Source organism: Mytilus trossulus, chromosome 9 (genome assembly GCF_036588685.1).
Source record: "Mytilus trossulus isolate FHL-02 chromosome 9, PNRI_Mtr1.1.1.hap1, whole genome shotgun sequence".
Lineage (NCBI taxonomy): Eukaryota > Metazoa > Mollusca > Bivalvia > Mytilida > Mytilidae > Mytilus > Mytilus trossulus.
In genome coordinates, this window is record NC_086381.1 from 29937860 (window position 1) to 29961228 (window position 23369).

At 30.6% G+C, this 23369-nt stretch overlaps 1 protein-coding gene across 1 annotated transcript in view; it reads right to left on the minus strand.

The window, feature by feature from the left end:
- Window positions 1-15186, minus strand: part of LOC134685515 (alpha-1,3-mannosyl-glycoprotein 4-beta-N-acetylglucosaminyltransferase C-like) — a 54646-nt gene extending 39460 nt beyond the window's left edge. The window contains exon 1 of the mRNA XM_063545276.1: window positions 15163-15186. The gene's annotated coding sequence lies outside the window, so the exon portion shown is untranslated. The remainder of the gene's footprint in view (window positions 1-15162) is intronic.
- Window positions 15187-23369: the final 8183 nt, after the last annotated feature.

Below are 23369 nucleotides of genomic sequence, written 5' to 3' on the forward strand. Positions count from 1 at the left end.
TATTGATGCTATCATACGACACGAAAGGTGTCCGCGTGCAAGAGTGGGTGGGCTAGAAAAAGGGGGGGGGGGGCTGAGATTTATACAAGTTCATTCGATTCTAGATTGATAATATATACATAGTAAGCCAGTTAAATAATAGTTTTATTGTTGTATTACAGTTCCAGAAGTTTAATGTGTCGCTCCACTAATCCCGCACAAAGCTCTACAGGCTGATTGATCTATTCTCTCGGGTGTCTCCATCAGCTTCCAATGACTCTGAAAGTTTTGAAGCGCCTTATAGCGTGTTCGACATATACCTGCCACTCTGATATACGCAAAATATTTTTTTTTTTTACATTTTCTTCTTTCTGCTAGTGGTTTAGCTCTTAGTTGATGCCTTTTCAAATCTAACCCTAGCCCCCTCCCTCTCCCTGAAAAAATAATCTGGTAGGTCCATAGAGTAGTAAAAGGTACACATCTTTAAAAACGCCATTATAATTTTTTTGAGGAAACCCCTAGCATCGTTATTTTAAATAGAAGAAAGACCCATCGGTCATCGGTGTTAATTTTTGTATTGTCATTTTCTTATGAAACGGTTGGAGAATTTCAACAACACTTTCCCGGAAGAATTTCAACAACACTTTCCCGGAATTTGCAAAGTCAATATGTAATGCTTTTGAAACTGCAGGAATGTTCAACTGATGAGTAGTGAGGTCATATTTTACATAAACCTCTTATCGTTCTGAACAGGCATTAAATATTTGCCACTGGACTTGATGCAACCAATAGTCAATCAGTCACAAACACCTTATAAAGAAAATACAAATTGAGCTGAAACTGTTTAAATTAGGACAAAATTGGAAAGAAATAAAGAAAGAAAATACATGCCCTCGAAGCTATGTGACCGGGAGTAAAAAAATTTCTCAACTAGAATGCAACTTGTTTCAAGTTAAAATTGTAAAAAAATCATGTTTATGTGTTTTAAAACAAACTCCGTTAGATAAAAATTTAGGTGGCAAATAACTGGATCAAAATACATACACTTCTAAGTGTGTTTTTAATAACTATATGAAAATGACCGGTACATATATATTTACGAGCAGGTATAAAGCAGATTATAATACTTAAGATTATGTGCAAGGTCCATCATATTTGCAAGGGCTCCCCGAAATACATATGTAATCTCTTTTCTGTTTTGACACAGTCCCCACATTTAAAGTGTAATTTGTCAACCTCAGCGTCGTGAATATACCTTTTCGTAACATGTCTAGTAATTATATAATATTAAACACATAGAAATAGATTTTTCAGTTACACATAGATTTCTCCCGAATCACACCCGCAAGCCCTTACCCCCACAGAAAAAAACACTCCACTCTTGTATCGCGGCCACACGGGTTTGTCTCAACAGTGACGTGAGAAGGTAACACTTATATCTACTGAACTGCCAAAAACAAAACCACTCCACTCCTGAATCGCGGCCAAACGATACTTGTATTCAACAGTGACGTGAGAAGGTAACGAGTGTAGCTACTGAACTGCCAGTTTGGAATATAAAATTTTCAAAGAATCGTTTTTTGTCGAGAATAATAAAAATTTAGACAATGATGACTATTCAGTATATCTTCACTATAATAAAAATTTAGACAATGATGACTATTCAGTATATCTTCACTATTATTATATAAAATCTAAAGAAATATCCGTTCAGGTACCTGCCTGCATGGGTCTTCTTTAAAAAATATAACAAAGACTTACACATTTATTTTTTCTCAATCGGTAAATAAAGGCAACAGAAGTATTCCGCTGTTCAAACTCATAAATCCATGGACAAAAAACAAAATCGGGGTAACAAACTAAAATCGAGGAAAACACATTAAATATAAGAGGAGAACAACGACACAAGACTTAAATGTAACACACACAGAAACGGACCAAGCATCAGACAAAATCCCACAAGAATAACAAATATAACATCAAAACCAAACATATGAATTTGGGATAGACAAGTACCGTGACACGTCTTCGCAATGTGAATTTACACTCCAAAATAAGAGAAATCAAACGACGCAACGTTAAAATGTAACACACACAGAAACGAACAATAATAAATTTACAATGGCCATATTCCTGACTTGGTACAGGACATTTTTAAAAAGGAAAAGGCGCCAATCACATTAAAAAAAGGTAAAAGCGTCAATCACAATAAACTGCAGTATTATATATGTCTGTGAGGTAATCGAATTTAGATAAAACTGAGAAACAATTTTTTTAAATAAATTAATTGCTTCCAAACCAGTCGATAGATTTATTGATTTACAAAATATTGTGATATACTAGTATACCAGTATTTTTCTAGATAATATGCAATGGGTAAATAAAGTGATTCCATCATGTCCATGGTTACGATACAACACAAATGCATTAACAGTTTCATTGAGTATTATTTTTTATGTAGGTTTTTGAAAGGTTAACTCATTGTGTTTATTTTGTTTTTGACATCTCTATTTTAACGTCAGGTCTTCTTACAGTTTTCAGAGGTTTTCTTTTAATTCTGGTGTAATACCTTGTCTCTAGGTATCTGCTTGGTGAGCACTAACGCTTGTTCACATTATCTTTAAATTGTCTGTGTTTGTTATCTAGCGGTTCCAACTATCTGCCGTTTTGTTATGTATTGTCTTACATTTAAGTTTCCCTAACATATGATTTTTTAGATGAAGGGTATGCGCAAATGAGATAGAAGACAAACGACACAAAATACAAAAAAACACATCAATGTATCTAATGTTCAATAAATGGTCTTCAAAAATTACACACAAATGTCATAACATTATGTTGAGCTCAAAACCGTCCCGAATCTAGAAAAGTTTTGAGTTAAGTTATCAAAGTACAACATATATATGCTATAGGATATGCTTTTACCCCGATTTCCAAAATGACGATATACCTAAGATATTACTGGGAAACACACATTGTTTATTCTTACAATAATCGTACATTTGACTATGTTTCATTATGCCATTATGGTCTATTTCTATTATGAATAAGAAAATACGTTGCACCACAAACGTCAAAATTATTCAATCGCGTAGTGGAATGAACTTTTTAATTTGATGAGACTGTCAAAAAAATGAAAGGTTTATCGCTATAAAACCAGGTTTAATCAACCATTGTGAGTGTCTACATTTGAAAATGCCTGTACCAATTCAGGAGTATGCCAGTTCTTGTCCATTCGTTTTTTATGTGTTTTGTCATTTGATTTTGCCATGGGATTATGGACTTTGCGATTAGATTATTCTCTGAGTTAGGTATTTTGTGATTTTACTTTTTGCAAGGATTGATTATGTTGTTTAATTCAGAATCTCCCTATTTAATCTCGGTCAGTGCAATAAAGAATAGTACAAGAATTTACGTACAATAAGAACATTTATCCCGTATAATCACTGTATAATAGATGACATATTTATACACAATTAAATAAAACCCATTTAGAATAATATATTGAGTATAGATTTACCACCATGGCCTTTACGTGATATTTGGTTTTATCATAAGTGACTATAATATATCCTCTAATGTTTATAGTAGATGGTATACAACTATAATAGAATTACAATAATCTGTTCAAAACATTTATTAACGATAGACAAAAACCTCTGAGGTTGCTTCAATTTTCTATATCAAATTGAAAATGTTTATTAAATTAAATAATTAAAATCAATCCTATTGAAACAATATTATCTTTTAACGAATTAAAAATTTAAATATATTCAATTATACAACTCTGTATTTATCAAAATATTTATTTATCAAGCAAATGGTACTCACCGTAACTGATCGATGCTGTTGTTTCTTCCTTAGTATTATTGATTACGGTACAACAAGTCTTTTAAGTATGACTAAACGTTAATATAATTAACTAAGCTTCATCGATCTCTTAAACAATGAAAAACCATATGATCACAAATTTCCGGTTCTAGCAATGAATATGAAATTAGTATAAAGTGATGAGCAGTTTGAAGAGAAACCTGAATGATTTTAAAATGTTAGCCTTTCTCCTAATGGAGCTAGACATTTAACTCAACGGAACTTAAAAGTATTGAAAAGGAAACTATCAAAGTAATGTTTAAGTATGACCGTTTACCACCGTAATAAGGTTGTTTTATCTATTTTGTTTGACTTTCAAGTTTTTATAAGTATCGTCTACAAGTAGACACGTGTGGATACATATATATATTTAACCTTTATATTAAACTATTATAATTACTGAAATACTATTGTACTTTCATTATTATTATACTAAAATAATAGGAATTTAAACAACTGACAAGACTTTTATAAATATACAGACATGTCAGAAAATATAGTTTATCCATCAAAACGATTCTGGACGTATATCAAATACAAGGAAAGTGATGAATATCGAGTAGCACCATTTAGAAGATATGGGAAATTAGAAAGGCATCTAATAAATAACGCAAGTATACTAATAGTCAAATTCTACCAGTCATCTCCGCTGCATACCCCATCAGTAAAGAAAGTAAAAGAAGGGTTGAAAAGGAAAAAAATCATGAACAAATAGTCAAAACGTAAATTATCAAAAATATTTAAAACATCAAACCACACTATTTTTCTTTGTTTACCTAGTAAATGCCTGTCACAAGAATCCCCAAAGCCAAAAGGAGTGAGTTTTAGCTCTGTATGAAACATACTCTGAAAACTGGATTGCATATTTGAGGTTCTCGTTTTTAGTTTCAGTATTAATTATTGTGTTTCTTGGGGAATTTATTATTACATGACACATTTAGACCCTCTCACTTTGTTTGAAAACAACAAACATGACGAATCTTTATTCCAGAATAAATATCGTGCTTAGTTTTAAAAAAAAAGTAACAAATAAGAACAAGTATCATGATATTAAAATTGAGAATAGAAATTTGGTACATTATAGGTGTCAAAGAGACAATAACCCTACCGAAGAGCCGAATTCAACAAATGGGTCTTCAACACATCGAGAAAATCTCGTAAACGGAGGATTGCTTAATCTGGCTCCTTCACAAAAATGTGTACAATGTCAGTGATAAAGGACGTTATTCTAAACTCCGAAACATGTGAATAAACTAAGATTAAAAATCATACAAGACTAACATATCATCAAACATATTTTCTGTGATTGGTAATCTAAGTTAATAAGAGACTTGGTTTGTAAACCCCATTTTGTGAAGTTATCAAAATTCATTTATTATAATCGCAGATATTAGCCTATAACAAATAATGTGTCTTGGTTTTTAACCCAACTTACCTTTATTTATTTTTTAATTGGGTTAAGGAGAAAAACAAGCAATCATTATGTTTACATATGGAATTCATAATCTGCATACAATGTTGTTATTTAACCTGTCTGTTAAATTGGTCTGTTTTCTTTAATAGTTAAAACCAGTAAATGAAAATCAATGTTTTCATTGACAGGAAATCTACACTTCAAACTATAGCCTACTTATTTGATACAACGATATGGTTACATTTAAATCTCGTAATACCTCACTGAATTAGTAAATAAAGACTCAATTGTTTTATATGTATACAAGGATGTTTCTTTACATTCCAATAATACCCATACAAATGAGAGAAAATAACTTTGACATTCGTTCCGGATTAAGATATTTATAGGAATATGGATCTTGACATTTTCCCTGTAAATCGGATCATTAATGGATCCCAATTGTAGTGCAATTTCAATGCATTTTTGGAACTTCTATATTTAAAAAGCTGTGATATTTTAAGTTTGATCATTGATTACAGAAAAAACATACAAGAATCGTTAAACAACAACGAAAAAGCCTGTCCTACTCCCTAAAGCCCCAGCAAATATATATCGGTCAACCCGTAGTTTGTTATGGGAATCTATCTAAAACTGCGTTTTGCTTCATCATACAGGTATATTTCGCACCAGTATTGATATTGGGCATCGGATCCTTAATCATTTTAAGAACTTTCATTAAAGGAATAGACTAAAAATATATAATAACATCTTCTATTGCAGATTATGAAAAAAATCACAAAGAACAGCTTTTCTCACCTTACAGGTAAAGTATGTACCAGTTTCTACAACGAACATCGTATTCTTAATTATTTATTGGACAATCGTTAACCGAATAAAGAAAAATATCCATCCAAAACGACTTTACTATTGTAATAAATTGTATCCAACAAGTACATATGAATAATACATAAGAACAAAAAGACTTACCAAAGATTCAATAGTGATGACATATGAAGAACATTTCCACTTTCAATCCATTTTGATAATTAAGAAATAAATGATTTCTTTGTTGAACACAATATCAATGAATGTTGGCTCATCATGATGTAAAATAAATGACTGTAAGATTGGAATTGGTATTAAATACCCAACATCCAACGTTTGAATCACCTATGTAGTTTATATTGTATTTTATGGCGTGAATAGCAAATATCATCAACATCAATAAAGACAGTAATTATATGGAAAAATCCCCAAGCGATTTGTTCTTATTCGAAACAATATGGATAAATAATCATGGGTTAAAAAAATATTGTAAAATTAGATATAAATGTGACAGGTAATCAAGTAAACAGTAACAGCCGATAGTTAGAAAAACAAAAAAGAAACACGATGATGACCCCTTGTCTGTACTTCATATAGGAACCTGTACGTTCCGCATCTGACAGGCGCACCACCAAACGGTGTATTTTATAGGATTTTGCTATGATACACGGGTCATAATCACAGGGTCAGATTGTTCCCTATTGTGTAGTATTTTAATCAGTAAGACTTTCTAAGATAACAATATTACGAATACTAAAAATTTGGACTTGAAATAAGGTGTATATGTACAGTTTTCAATTTGTTAGCGGACATGACGTAAAACAGCGAATATAAGAGGACAATGCTTTTGATTAAAAGATACTCCATTCCAGGACCTTTTGTTTTCCAAATAATCAATATTACCAATAATTGACAAGTTCCAGGTCGACGGGTTCAAACAGAAAAGCAGAGAAAAATGTGTATCTTATTATCGGTATGACTTTATCAGATGACAATACCAATACTAAAATAAGGCTTACGCATTGTTATCTACTTTAATTCAGTCACGGGACCCACGATATCACGGGTGTGTTCTAGTATATTATATTCTGCACTTCTTAATCATATAATACATTTTCTTAATCATTCATTAATGACATCAGTTGATTGTTAGTATTGCTATTAAAGAGAGAGGGTTAGCGCTATAGAACCAGGTTTAATCCACCATTTTCTACATTTGAAAATGCCTGTACCAAGTCAGGAATATGACCGTTCTTGATGCGTTTTGTTATTTGATTTTGCCATGTGACTATGGACTTTCCGTATTGATTTTCCTCTGAGTTCAGTTTTTTTGTGATTTTACTTTTTTCCAATTTTCAATGGTGCTTCGTCAAATCTAGAACTTGAAAAAGCACTTCGATGACATAGTAGATAAATAACCCCGTCTAAGATAAAAGGATTAAAATTTTGCATTTGCAACAGCCGCGCGTTTCGACTAAAAAAATTCATCAGTGACGCTCGAATAAAAAAAGTTAAAAGCCAAATAAAGTACGAAGTTAAATAAGATTAAGGACCGAAACTTCCTAATAGTTTGCCAAATGAAGCTAAGGTTATCTATTCCTAGAAAAAACGAAACTATTTCAAACAGTTCTTGAAATATTCCTACTGTTTAAAGCACAAATAAACATATGTATATGGTAACTTCCTAATAGCCCAATTTTAATAATCGTGGTTGAAAACGGTAAAATATTATTTGTCACTCTCAGAAAAGTGTATGTTGTACGATGAAGAATTTTTAAGGATTCAAAATATAATAGGTATATATTTTTAAAACAAGAATTGGTACAGCTTATATATCGAACCAAACATAACTTTCCTGTCTGAATTTAATATATATATATATATATTAAGTAAAATTTAACCTGGAACGCCATTTGTTAACAGGGATAACATGATCAATATACATATAGAGTCAAGGTTACTGATTTTTTAATTATTCATTAGATATATTTTCCTTTTAGTCCTTCACGATTCTTAGAAATTTAGGTAACAAAGATAACTAAATTGCTACATGGAGGAAAAACGACAATCAATCGAATCCTAGTCAATAGAGCAATTATATGTAATAACAATGTCACTTAGTAAAACTTTAACAATTTGCTATTGAACTTGTGGTTCTTACGATAATAGAAGAATTAAAACAACATTTAAGATGCACTTTGTTGAAACGTAGTTCGATTAAATGTTTTGATACAATGAAAGTGAAATCAATTTAAGGGTTTATACAAGCATTATTTTTCTAGAAAAACCATGACAATTAAGGGGTAATAGAGGAATCGCTAAATTTGCCAAATGTTGTTTAAGTTAACTCTCATTGCTATTTAAATGATTGGCATTTGATCAACGGATATTTTCAAAAGTACAAACTTAGAATTTGAAACATATGAAGGCAATAAGCTGTTTGAAATAAAATTGATATTAAAAGCTCTAAATTATTCAATATATTCATCATTTTCAAATTGATACACCTACTTGATGTTGTGCATTATAGATGTCAATAAAGCATTTAGACGAACTATACCATACCGTTTTACAACTGGATGTCACAGAACACTTTTTCGCTGTTTGTTAATTTGACTTTAATATTGAAAGCACTGTTATATACATAATTGTTCGAATCCTTTAGTGAATTTAATGTATTACTTAGTTATTGCTTGTTAACAATATGTAAATTGAACTTTCATGATAAAATGTAATACAAAAGATGGCCATGATAGCAGGAATTATTGAATTTTACAAAACTGAGTAAAACCTTTGTCGAATGATTAAGAGGTAAAAACTAGGTATTGTTTGCCGGAAGTCTTATTAATAATAGCTCGTTTTAACTATTATATATGTCCATTTTTTTCATTTAAGTATTCCAATTATGAGTATTAATTTATAACATTTATAATTGACATAATGCAATATATCTTAAATAAAAAATTCCGTTTATATTTTAATTTTTTTTTCGCGTCAAAAGAGTTCAACTTGATAATTTATACTTGAATTGTTATATATGTAATGCATGTTAATTTTCATTTATGATTACAGGAAAATTGTGACAGTTCCAACAGTTTGGCACATTGAATTTGAAACAAAAAATTAAACATCTTTAATACAAATGTTATCTTTCAGCTTTTCACAAGACATTTATTTGTCAGATCTAAGTATACTTTAATAGTTGTAATTTTGCCTTGCATATTTCCTTTCAGTTTTCAAACTTCCTGTATAGCTTAATGCTAGCAACAGTCTGATCCATTAAGATGTTTTACCTCACCAAACTATATTTACAATGGCTCTATTTCGTCAAATATTCAAATTTTTACATGTCAATGATACGTTTTGCTTTCAATATCATAGTTTGATCTGAGCGTCAGTGATAATTCTTATGCAGACGAAAGGCGCGTCTGATAAGCCTGGTACTCTTGATAAATATTGGATTGTAGGAGCAATGCTCAATTCGCCAAGAAAACAACACTGTAGACTATTTGTTTAGCTTGGTTTTTAAACATGATTATCACCTTAAAACATACAATTTTACAAATTAAGATAATTTTGCAATTTAATCTGGAACAGCGTTTGAAAAGAGCATTAATCTAAATAAACAAAAATCCAGTTAATTTATTTTCAATTTCAAGTAATCACCATCAATCGGTACATGAAAACATGTACATGTTGCTAAATTGCGAAAAATCTTAATTGAATTGTAGTTCTGAACAATCAATGTACATATGAATCGCAGATATATATTTCTTTTGTAATGAAAAATCTTACTTTGTGAAGAACCACATTGATTATTAAAACAAATTTACAGAAGATGGCAGCAGGGAGCAGATTTATATTAAAGCACTGCTAAAATTTCCAAATCTCAATATTTGAATTACTTTATATTTCGTATTTATTTACTCTTTTAGTTGCACATTACAAATCAATTTATTATGTTGTGTTTACACTAAGATGACATCGTCAACGTTTTGGATTTCTTTTATTCATATCAAATTTGTTGAGCTTTGTGGATTGTGGATTGATATTTCAGCAGAGAGCCATTATTTCAAATCAAAATTATTGTGCATACAAATTGACCGACTTGGTTATGAATTCATATGGTTGAATTACTTAACCTTCACAAATACTGAAAAAATTCTTTCATTTTACTGTCATAAAATAAAATTGAGAATGGAAATGGGGAATATGTCAAAGAGACAACAACCCGACCAAATAAAAAAACAACAGCAGAAGGTCACCAACAGGTCTTCAAGTAGTGAGAAATTCCCGCACCCGGAGGCGTCCTTCAGCTGGCCCCTAAACAAATATATACTAGTCCAGTGATAATGAACTTCATACTTATTTCCAAATTGTTCACAAGAAACTAAAATAAAAATAATACAAGACTAACAAAGGCCAGAGGCTCCTGACTTGGGTCAGGCGCAAAAATGCGGCGGAGTTTAACATGTTTGTGAGATCTCAACCCTCCCCCTATACCTCTAACCAATGTAGAAAAGTAAACGCGTCAGTTTATATATGTGTTGTCTTATCACTCAGTAACCCACATTTCAGCGATGGCTTGCATTGCGTCTGGTATATTCAAGAAAACTTGAGATTTGATATGTAGTACTCAGATCCATGACAAAAAAAAAGCAAAAACATCATTACAACGCACTACAACAATCTACAGACAAGGCACCATCAAGAACATTAACTAGATTGAGAAAAGAAGTTGATCAAAACACGAAAAAAAAACATCCTTCTCCATTTCATAAACTTAAAGTGAATTAGGTTACGCAGAAGAGTCTTCCATTACTGGCAATAAAATGTCTCCAAATATATGTTAAACGCCAATGGTTTTGTATTTGTAAAAATTGTCATCGAACAATGCTGATTCCCTTTTTCTTCAGTGCGAGAAGTTGCGTAATAATCAAATGGCCTTTGAAAAAAAACAAACTTATTTTACCTTAAATTTGTGTAGGCGTTTAAAAGTTCCTTTGACTGTAACATTTCAATTTAAAAAGACCTGCTTCTGTTAAATCAATTATCAGTCGATCAATAAACATGAATATAATAAATTAAGCAAATTTTTAACTTTCATATGTTGTCTTATTCTGTGTATAATAAGACTCTGAGTCCAAAGAAAACATGATCGGTTAATGTTAAGACGTATGTTTCATTAACAGATCATTAAAAAAAAAAGATAGACACCGATGGTGTACTATTTTAAACCACAGTAGACAGTTCAGAAGTTCAGATACTACATTCAAACGTGCCATGCTGAAGTGTTTGCATATATGGGAGAAATTTGATATATTCATGATGAATAATACAAAAAATAATATAAAGAAACATAAAATAGAGTATTAGTCAACCAGAAAGGCTAATGTTTTCCCGTTTATAATTCTTATATTATGTATATGTTAACGTGGGAATCATCATAGTAAACAGAAAACGAAATATGATATTAATTGTATTGTGAGCAATGTAATGGTAGAATGTTTTCCTGATATTTCTATGACAGGACATTTTCAAATATAGTGAAATTCGTAACCCTATTTATGACATGTTACAGCTATTTTATGTCAATCAATCTACCTCAGTGTTATATTGATTCTTAGATAATAAACGAGCAATGGCTAGTAGTAAAAATAAGAATATTTTAGGGAAGAATTTTATGCTTTACATTATTTGGATTTAAAAAACGTATGATATGGTTGAGCCTTTATCGGTTACGCTTTAGATCAAAGTTTTGAAAGCTTAAGATAAAATACAACGAAGTGCGGGGGAAAAAATAAAGGAACTATTTAGTTATTAGAACATGTAGATCCTCCCTGGTCAACTTAGCCTGAATGAGTATCAAAGTTTAGTTTAAGAATAATGATGTAATTCTATAAACTGGAAATGTATAAAAAAAAAAATAGCATTTAATACCAGCCAATACATAAGCCATAGTTGTGGGTAAACAATATTCTTGTGTATTTAAAATACTTTACCAGAGCACTGCATGTGTAGAATAACATTCCACAGGTACGTCGTAGGTCACGGTATAAAACGTTAGTGTTAAAAATTTAATGCGACTGTCATTAAAGTGAGAGGTTTAGCGCTATAAATTCAATCCACCATTTTCAACATTTGAAAATACAGGTACCAAGTCAGGAATATGACAGTTGTTGTCCATTCGTTTGATGTGTTTTATCCATTGATTTTGTCATTTTATTAGGGACTTTCCGTTTTGAATTTTCCTCGCAGTTCAGTATTTTTGTGATTTTACTTTTAACTTTTTGCTTAGAAGAACGATTTTTCTTTTTTATTCTTTCTTAAATATTAAATGACTTATATATTGAGTGCGTGTCTTAGTATTCAGTCCGTGTACAACACCACTTGACCACAATTATTGACATACAAGTTAAAAAAGTTAAAAGCACTTAATATACATTGATAACTCTTGTCAATACAAACACCCCAATTTCTTTGATGTGTAATTGAACTTCTTTATTTACTATCCGTTCTTTTTTTTTAAATTTTGTGCGTGTTATTTTTTTTATCGAGAACAATATATGTTTACTTTATGAATATTCCGATCGTCATTCGATCTTTCTAAATCGGTATCTAGTTTGTTATTAAAGTATTATGAGTATGAGTATATACATTCAAAAAGTAGGACAATCTGAACACAATGCCTATATATATGACATTTGTACATGGACCTGGTTTTGAATGACAAAACTGGTTTACCGAGAAGAATACATGTATTCAGAACTATAAAAATAAAACATAATGATCATTTTGTTTTTGGTGTTTTAGGATTAAAATATGGAATGAATCCCTTATTTGAACTTCATGCTGCGATAATGTACACAGATGGAGACTTGATTTCACATCTGGATATTTAAGATTTTCTTTTAAAAGCATATCAAAAGTTTACTTATGGTTTTAATTTACTATTTATGTTATTTTGATTGATCTTTTAAATCAGCAGCACGTCAACTTCAAACTTTAACGATTTTAGATTTACTTTTTAAACATAAAAGTAACAATCGAGCCTTTATTGCATTGTCAGTTAAAAGATATCATTGGTTTAAAATACATTGTTTTATATGTGATTTAAACACTTTATCAGAGACAATCTGACAGTATATAAGATGCGCTAAAAGTATCCAAATATCAGTTGAAATATTCATATTCATTAGCATTATAATCACTCTATCATTCGCGTCGAATGTCTATACGTTCTCAGCTATTGCCACTATGATCAAATGAAGACGGGAAATTAAATTAAAATCCTTATGTGGTCGTTTTTGTGGACTGCAGATTGATACATTTAAACGATTAAATATTAGAGTATACAAACGTACCAGCAATAAGCTTTAACTATTATAAGACATTTTTAAGAATACGAACAGTACAGAAAACGAAAATGTCTTCCTCACATCATTTTCATATTGCTTAAATTGGTAGGTGTTTGGATATTGTGCTGTATTACTAATATAATCATTGTTATACATGTAGATTAATTGATCACAAATCCTTGAATTTTACGAATTCCTAAAGACTTACTCCACAAGGAATTGATTACCTTAGATGTATTTTTAAAAACTTTTAGAAAATGTGTGCCTTAGTGCTCTTTAAATTCCTTTCTTAATTTGACCAGTTTTTTATTTCAGCATCACTGACAAGTCTTTTCTAGATGAAACTCGCGTATGCGGAATCCTGATACCAGTGTTGTGTGAGGTTTTTTTTTAACTCAATTTGGATATTATACACATCTATGATTATTTTTAAGTGCCACTTGTTAATTTTAACTGCTGAATTAGTCAATGAATTATTAGTTATAGTAGGAGCTGGGTTTTAGTGTTGATGTTGAATGATGTAATGTGCAATTTGTTGGTTATTTCTTTTATTCTGTTTGTGTATTATTTGTGTACTGCTAGAGTTCAAATGAAGTAAGAGTGAGTTGTTAAGACTCATCACAGATACAGCAGGCTCCTGGTTAAGAAAGAATATAACGAAATATAAATATTGTAGCATATGTACCTACACATTACAGGTCAGCAGTGAGAGATGTACGCATGAATAAGCGATAGGTGATGTACGTAAAAAAAAGAATAAACCAGAACAAATAACATAGTTTTAGATAGTGAATGTCCTGGATTATCTAAACGAGTTATTTTGCAATTTTGAGAATATGGATAGAAGGATATATGGTGATTTACCGGTGAGTGTCAAGTCAAATCATCGACATATTTAAGGCGAGATAATTTAAGCGTAATGTATAACTATATATGAACTTTAACAGTGCTTTGTACTGAACCAACACGAATAGATTTTAATCGTGCTAGTTCAAAAGCTAAAAATCTTCAGAAATACACTAGTCATTACTTTATAATTATATTCGGACTTCGGGCTAAGGGCCGAAAACTAAGTTTTTATAATCCTAAATGCAGCATGCGTATTTGAGAAACAGCACAGACAAGATTCATTTTATGGCAAATATGGCCTTGACATTTAACTTTCTCATAAAATATCAACATGACCATACTTTGGTTCTTAAATGGATTTAAACCTTAATTACTGATAGGTCAAACAAATTGGTCTCCTCATAGAAGTGCATTCTAGGCTTAAAAGTCGGCATATTTTGGACATGTCGCCAAAAAAACGATGATTTTGTAGACCAAAATGAAATCCTTGGCTGCAACATACGCTATAAAATATACTGTAGCCAAAGGTTTCAAATGATGATTTTGAATCCCTGAATTTGGGATCCTGGGTGGCGGTCAAAGTAATTTAAACGCTATTGGAATCATTTAAAATGTTGCCAGTACTGACGTTGCAACACAAAAATGCACAGTTTGAGGGGAAATGTCTTTGTCCTTTTAAAGTGAGGTACCTAATTAAAAATCTTCAACTTCTTATGGCCATTTCAAATCCTTAGTGAACTGTTGTCTGCTCTTTGATCGGGTTGTTGTCTCTTTGGCATATTCCCATTTCCATTTTATTATTGCTACTTTAATTGCTTTACAGAGAGCGAGTATCAATCACAATCCTCCCATATCAAGGTAAAAGAATAAAGAATAAAAACTTACCAAAAAGTGTTCATATCTTGGATTATCTCAACTTTTAACCAATATAGGTTAATGAATTATTCAAATGTATTGGCCAGTGAGTATTGTTCAGCATAACAATTGGAATATTTAACATACATGTGAAATGAAACATTCAATATTTGTGTTAAATAATATATTGTCGTGTATTTAATACCAGTAATCAGGTTTAACTGAAGTAATTGTTTCCGGGAACCATTGATTTTTAATACAGTATCTAGAGCAAACACGTTTTGCAGGAAGATAAAAAGAACCTGACATAATTTGGTTAAAATATTATAACTGTTTTTTTTTTCAAATGAAAATCCACTTTAAAAACATTTCTTACTGGAATTCCAAAACTTTTAATTTAACGACAAAATATTGTGATTTGTTATATAAAAGTCAACTTAATTGATCTTAAGGTAATGAATTAAATTGTTTAAAATAGCAAACATGATGTTGAACTATACATTTCCGATTGATTTTAAGTCAGAATGAATACAAGCCAATTTAAATTCCATTTTTTCCTAGTCACATGATAACTGTTTTTCGCTAAACAAGACTACGTTTAATTTTTTCTATTTTTATTTAGTTATGTTGCTGGCTTGTTGCATTGGGTATCATTTTCATTAACTGTCAAAATCAAACATTTATTGAAACGATGTTCTTGAAACTTGATTTGAATGTATAATTGTTGTTTGTTGAACGTCCAATTACAAACATTTCATGCATATTCATATATTCAGGAAGAGAGCAAATCAGTTATACATTTATATAAATGGGTTCTTCAAAGAAGACATATAGCATTGGAATGAGGGAATTCAGACAGTCACTTGCATAAACTAGAGGTTCTAAAGAGCCTGTGTCGCTCACCTTGGTCTATGTGAATATTAAACAAAGGACGCAGATGAATTCATGACAAAATTGTGTTTTGGTGATGGTGATGTGTTTGTACATCTTACTTTACTGAATATTCTTGCTGCTTACAACTATTTCTATCTATAATGAAATTGGTCAAGTAGTTTCATTAGAAAATGTTAGTTTAAATTTACAAATTTTAATCAAAATTGTTAAAAATTGACTATATAGGACAATAACTCCTTAGTGGGTCAATTGGCCATTTTTGTCATGTTGACTTATTTGTAAATCTTACTTTGCTGAACATTGTTGCTGTTTACAGTTTATTTCTATCTATAATAATATTCAAGATAATAACCAAAAACAGCAAAATTTCCTTAAAATTCCCGATTCAGAGGCAGCAACCTAACAACAGGTCGTCTGATTCATCTGAAAATTACAGGGCAGATAGATCTTGACCTATTAAACAATTTTACCCTGTCAGGTTTGCTCTAAATGCTTTGGTTTTTGAGTTATAAGTCAAAAACTGCATTTGACCCCTATGTTCTATTTTTAGCTATGTTGGCCATCTTGCTTGATTGGCGGGGTCATCGGACACATTTTTAAACTAGATACCCCAATGATGATTATGGCCAAATTTGGTTTAATTTGGCCCAGTAGTTTCAGAGGAGAAGATTTTTGTAAAAGCTAACGACGGACGACGGGCGCCAAGTGATTGAAAAAGCTCACTTGGCCCTTTGAGCCAGGTGAGCTAAAAAGTGGAATGAGGACTACAGTTCTTATCGTGTTGCTCATGTTAGTACAAACCCGGTCATATTTAGTCTTATTCGGTAGATAACATTCGTTGAAAGGGGACGGTTTTGCGGTAACAACAATTGGAAACGAACGGCTATTTTTGACTCGTATTTTCAGTGTTCAAGCAAAACAGTTATTATAACAATTGAATATACTAGTTTAGTGTTGTTTTAGGTTGTAAAAGCATTGACCGCAGCACATTTTAGTGTGATTTTTTTTCTAAGTATGGTTATCAATCTCAATAAAAAGTAAGTCTGGAAGGCTGACTTAACAAATCAATGAATATTGTTAAAATAACCTTTTATTACATATAGTTCCAATAAAAGGAACTAAACGATTTATTTCACATAGAAAATAATGGATATTTACACAGCTGAGTTTCGTAACATTATCCTTATAAGATATGTGTAAAGGTTGGTTTTCATGATATTGAACAATGAAATTCAAACTCAAGAACATTATTGGAATAATAAATGGCTGTTATACTTTTGTCATTTATTATTAATCATCGTTATTTATCATCATAATCATTTATACTTTTTTTCATTATGAAGAAATGGGTATTCCCCATTATGGACATATTGCCTGGATTAAGCAAAATTGTCTTTAAAACATTTTACTAATACTTGCATGCACAAAGGTATTACAAAATATTTTTAGCTGAAATGTAATTATGGATATATATGAATCTAGTCGTTTCATTATAACCCTGTATGAATTTTACATATTCTGTAAATCGAGGCTCATAACGTATTAATGATATGAAACTCATATTCATAAGGGATATTTGGCCTTGTCAGTTTAAAAATTACACTATATGAATTATGCAGGTTTCTAAAATTCTATTTTCATATCACAACCACGTGAATAACATCATATTTTACGATTTTTTTTTATTTAGACCAAGAATAATTTCAAAATGTGCTTACATAAAAATAATAGAGGCAGTAAATTCCATAGAGATTTCCAAAACTCATATGTCGAGAGAAAATGACAAAGCCATGAAAATCATAGAAAAATACAGACTAAAAAATCTGATGTACAGATGTTGTCGTTTGTTTATGTAATTTATACTTGTTTCTCGTTTCTCGTTTTTTTTTTTTTTATAGATTTCCAGTTTGAATGGTTTTACACTAGTAACTTTGGGGCCCTTTATAGCTTGTTGTTCGGTGTAAGCCAGGGCTTTGTGTTGAAGGCCGTACATTGACCTATAATGGTTTACTTTTATAAATTTTATTTGGATGGAGAGTTGTCTCATTGGCACTCATACCACATTTTCCTGGTGTCTTCCTCGAATGCCAACATTTTATATGTTACCTATTCCTTGAATGCCAACAAAAATATTTCAATAGATGTTTGTATAAGAACAATAGGTGTTTTTATAACTATTTAAATGATTATATAAGTATTAAACTGTAAAACTTAATTAGAGAACTTGATAAAATTGCAACATTTAATCACTTTTTGATAAGAAAATATAGAAGATTTTGGGGTTAAAAGTATCATGAATTCTATAGATTTCAGAAAATAAAAATATTTTTACTACTTTTTATTAAAATAAATATTTTGGGAATGGAAATATTTCTTAACATAATACATATTAAAAAAAAAAAAAAATTCTAGTAAAATACAATTATTTCAAACTCAAAAAAGGATATAATAGATTTTATCATCTAAATCCATATCACATTGCATATTTTATTAGTAAATATAAACTTTATTAACTTTTTTGATTGAACAATAATTTATTAAATTTTACACTTGTAATAGACTGTTAAATGAAAATGGCTTGTATTATAAAATATTCAACCATATTCACACTTGAAGATTTAAAGTGCTTTTTTCAATCTGCTTATCTGTTTACTTTAATATGTTATATGTATTGTTTTCTGTGTTCTCTCTGCAAACAAAAAACCTTATTCAAAATGTTCTTCTTTTTATGCTATGAAAAAAGTATAAGAATATACAAAGTTCTGAGAAATTCTATCAAATGAAATAGGAGAAAATTACAGCACACAAAACTATAGAAATATTGAAAAAAGCATCAAAGTCCAAAGACCTAGTGATGCAACAATTTCAAAGTTTAGAGAAGAGCATATTGGTTCAAGCAGTTGAATGAATTTTCAACATTTTTACAAACATGAAAGTCAATGTGATTTAACTACCTGGAATTTACCTTTCTGTTTTACCAGAATGATTGTTTTGAAAAGCATCCACTTTTGTTGTGATAACTATTGCACCTATTCCTCGAATGCCAACATAATTTTACAGGTAAATTGTCGGTAGATCAAAGGATGTTGGCATTCAAGGAATAAACCATTTTCCTATATCTATTTAAATGTAAACCTTTAAAACTGGCTTCTTCGTTGTAGTACTTCTTTTTCTACTTCAAAATACAGAAACTATAAGATATTCTTGAAAAGTTAACTCTATTATGTTGCATTCTTCTCGGACATTGCCTTGCACACAATGAAACATAAGATAATTCCCAGACAAATGTGAGTTGCTGCGGAACCTCGTAGCTCTTAGGTCCTTGTGCAAATACTACAAAAAAAAACTCAAGACCTAAGAGCTACGGATAAGCAGCTAACAAATGAGGAAAATGTGTCATTTCCAACGGTGTTTTTTTTAGTCTAAAATGCAGAGCATTACGAGTTTTGGATGGTTATCCTTCATTACTGTATTCTTTAACTTTTTAGAACATTATTCTCTATTCTTTATATTTTAGCAGAGACATAAATACACATATGTATATGTGTATAGCAGAGACATATATACACATATGTATATATGTATATATGTCTCTGATTTTAGTACCTCGTTGTTCTCTATTCACTTTCCTTTGGCGTCCCTTTTCTATATTCTTTACATTTTTGTTCATTATTCTGTGTATTGTACAAGCTCATCTACACCCTCAGTAATGATAAAATTGACTATTAAAAAAATGACGAAGGCGATAACCCAATGAAAAGTTGATTTCCAACAGTTCATTTAAACTGTGTTTATTCGTTGTATATCATTATAAAATATAAGATGTGTATATAGTTAAACCAAACGTACATGTTTATTTTACAGTCGTAAATTTGGGTAATTTGGTAGTTATCAAAGCAAGACAACTCTTATTATGTATGATACAACTATAATTTAACTCAATAGATCAATACAGGTATTGGTGTTCAGCATATAAATTTTGTAGATGTTCATGTACATGAAAGACAAAAATTGTAATTATTCGTAGTTAAAAATTTTTTTGGACATGTTGAACGAGTTTTAAAGAAGCTATAAAAAATATAGAAATATATGTTTATAAAAAAGAAGATGTGTATGATTGCCAATGAGACAACTATCCACAAAAGACCAAAATGACACAAATATTAACTATTATAGGTCACCGTACGGCCTTCAACAATGAGCAAAGCCCATACCGCATATAGTCAGCGATATGTCTATATTGTCACAAGAGCAAATGTGTGACAAAAAAATAAAAACATGAAGAAAAAATATTATATGATTACATGTAATATCCAAGGATGGATTGTTAAATTATCCTTAATTCTTACCTTGAAATCTAAGATTTGGCACACATAACTCTAGAGGCAACTTCTGAAAGTTAATATTTTGAATAGAATAATCCAAATAAGTATGTACAAACTGTCCGAACTCGTCAGTTGTTAACTCATAGATTTACAGACATATATCAATCTAATGCACTATTGTAGTCTCGTGAAACCAATGTGTGTAGACGGATAAAATCAAATATTCATAGAGTAAAATCGTATTTTATTATGCCATAAACACGATGATTACATGTATATTCATGCAGTAAGTGGAAATTAAAGATACATTTAAGGGTAAAGTGTATACATGTACGTATTTAAATGTCCTAGGTAATGTAGTTGAGAGAGAGAAAAAACAGGGTTAAATGATGTATGACATTCTGTTATTTATTCTTTTTAAAATGATATAAATTAAAAGAAATAAACGAATATATCAAAAGATATAACAAATTATGCAAATAAACAGTTGGTGTGTGTAAAACTCATAAAAAAGAGAGAAGAAGTTAAAGAGCGTATGGAAAGTACGTCTGCAGTTCGGTAAAGTACACATGTATCCGGATAATAAAGCATTATCATGATGATAAAAAAAAATAACAACATTCCGTCAGAAGGCAATCATTTCATTCTTAGATAGCATCTCGACCAAAGACATTGCAAACGCACAACTTTTCTTCGTACCCATTCTTTTTTTTCATTTATAGACGATACTGCGAATTGAATTAAAAGCAGTTTTACGTTATTAAATAAAGGCAACAGTAGTATACCGCTGTTCAAAACTCATAAATCCATGGACAAAAAACAAAATCGGGGTAACAAACCAAAACCGAGCGAAACGCATTAAATATAAGAGGAGAACAACGACACAACACCGAAACTCAACACACACAGAAACTGACCAATCATCAGACAAAACACCACGAGAATAACAAATATAACATGAAAACCAAATACATGAATTTGGGATAGACAAGTACCGTGCCACGTCTTATCTCAATATCTCAAAAATAAGAGAAAACACAAACGACTCAACGTTAAAATGCAACATACAGAGAAACGAACAATAATATAACAATGACCATCTTCCTGACTTGGTACAGGACACTTTTAAATGGGAATAAAAGTGGTGGGTTAAACCTGGTTTTATGGCATGCCAAACCTCGCACTTTAATGGCAAAGTTAAATATAATATTGAAATGACAACATAATATTACAGGACTACAATACAAATAAATAGGAGAACATATTAGACAAAGAAAAACATGATTAATAGATAACAAAAAGCATCAGGTTTAAAATTCAATACGTCAAAAACGCGCCTTGTCCACACAAGACTCACCAGTGACGCCTAGATATAAAAGATCGAAAGTGAAAAAAAGTACAAAGTTGTACAGCACTGAAGATCAAAAGTTGAAAAGGTTTCGCCAAATACGGCATTGTTTTTTATGCCCGGGATAAGAACATTCTTATTATATAGAACAATTCATGCTATGGCAAACAGTAAATTTTATCAAATGAATATGAAGAGATATACATTATAAAGAAACTGAAGTATTAAAAATTACAGAAAACTAAACCTGAATACATAACGCCTAGATATAAAAGATCGAACGTGAAAAAGGTAAAAAGTTGTACGGCACTGAAGATCAAAAGTTGAAAAGGTTTTGACAAACACGGCATTGTTTTTATGCACGGGATAAGAACATCGGGGGGATTCCTTATAATATAGAACACTTAATGCTATTGCAACCAGTAAATTTTAACAAATGAATATGAAAGCGATATACATAATGAAACTGAAATATTAACTAATTACAGAAAACTAAACCCAAGTTTATCACAAAATAGACACACATCCGAATCAGTTCAGGCGTCAACGTTATTAAAAAAAATGTGACGTCACATACGATGGCGAAAAGGCAGAAACGTTATGCCACATTTGAATTTATGAAATTTAGAAACAGCATAACGTCACATATGAAAAACTATCATTCAAAAATGGGATAGAATTAGGATTGATTTAGAACTAAATACTGATAATTCATTTACTGTAAACAAAATGCATATTGCAATAATTATTAATAGTAATTAACTGTAATATATATATATGTCCAGTTTGTTATGAATCCAACTTCAAACGTAAATAAACGTACAAAATTTAATATAATTAATAAAGAGGAGGTGATCTGAAGAGGAAATAATATTTTGTGTTTATCTTGTGAAAAAAATAAAAATAATCCACAAAACTACATATAACCTAATAAACAAATAAACCTGTGACAATTCTGCTTCTATTGGTACCAAGTTGCTCAAAATCAAACCAAAAATGACTCAAACACATTTTTTTGAGAAAAAAATTGTTTTATATACAATATATAAGAAAAAATCACAAGTGACGAATACTTTTGGCCACACTCTGTAGATACGAATTAGTTGATAATAACAACATTATGTGTTATAGTACGTAGTCTCAGTGTCAACTAATGATTTTTTTTCTGTACGTACTACACGTATTTACGAAACCATATTATTAAATGTCTACATGTTAGACGAAACGTGAATTAATATACTCTGTAAGTTAACGATGATTGTTGTTATTATTTTATGATCTATATGATTTATAATATGAATACCAATATTTAGGTTTATGGCTATATGAACATTTTATATTTCATTCAAATGTTGTTGTTCTTTTTTCTACAAAATCAATATGTTCTGTTTTGTGTGTATAAACCAGAGATATCATGCCTATACACAAATGTCTCAGGTATATACATGTATCCTACATATAGTAAATGTCACGACGCGGCTCACCACTAAATATGGCGCATGATCTTCTTAAAAACTACTATTAGGAGCAGTTAATGATACTGTATACAATCTCGATCCTATAGATTGGTCTAGCATCATGATGTATAACATATCAGGGGCGGATCCAGGACTTCGATGTCTGGGGGGGCACCATGAACCAATTTTTTTTGGTTAAATATATATATGCGA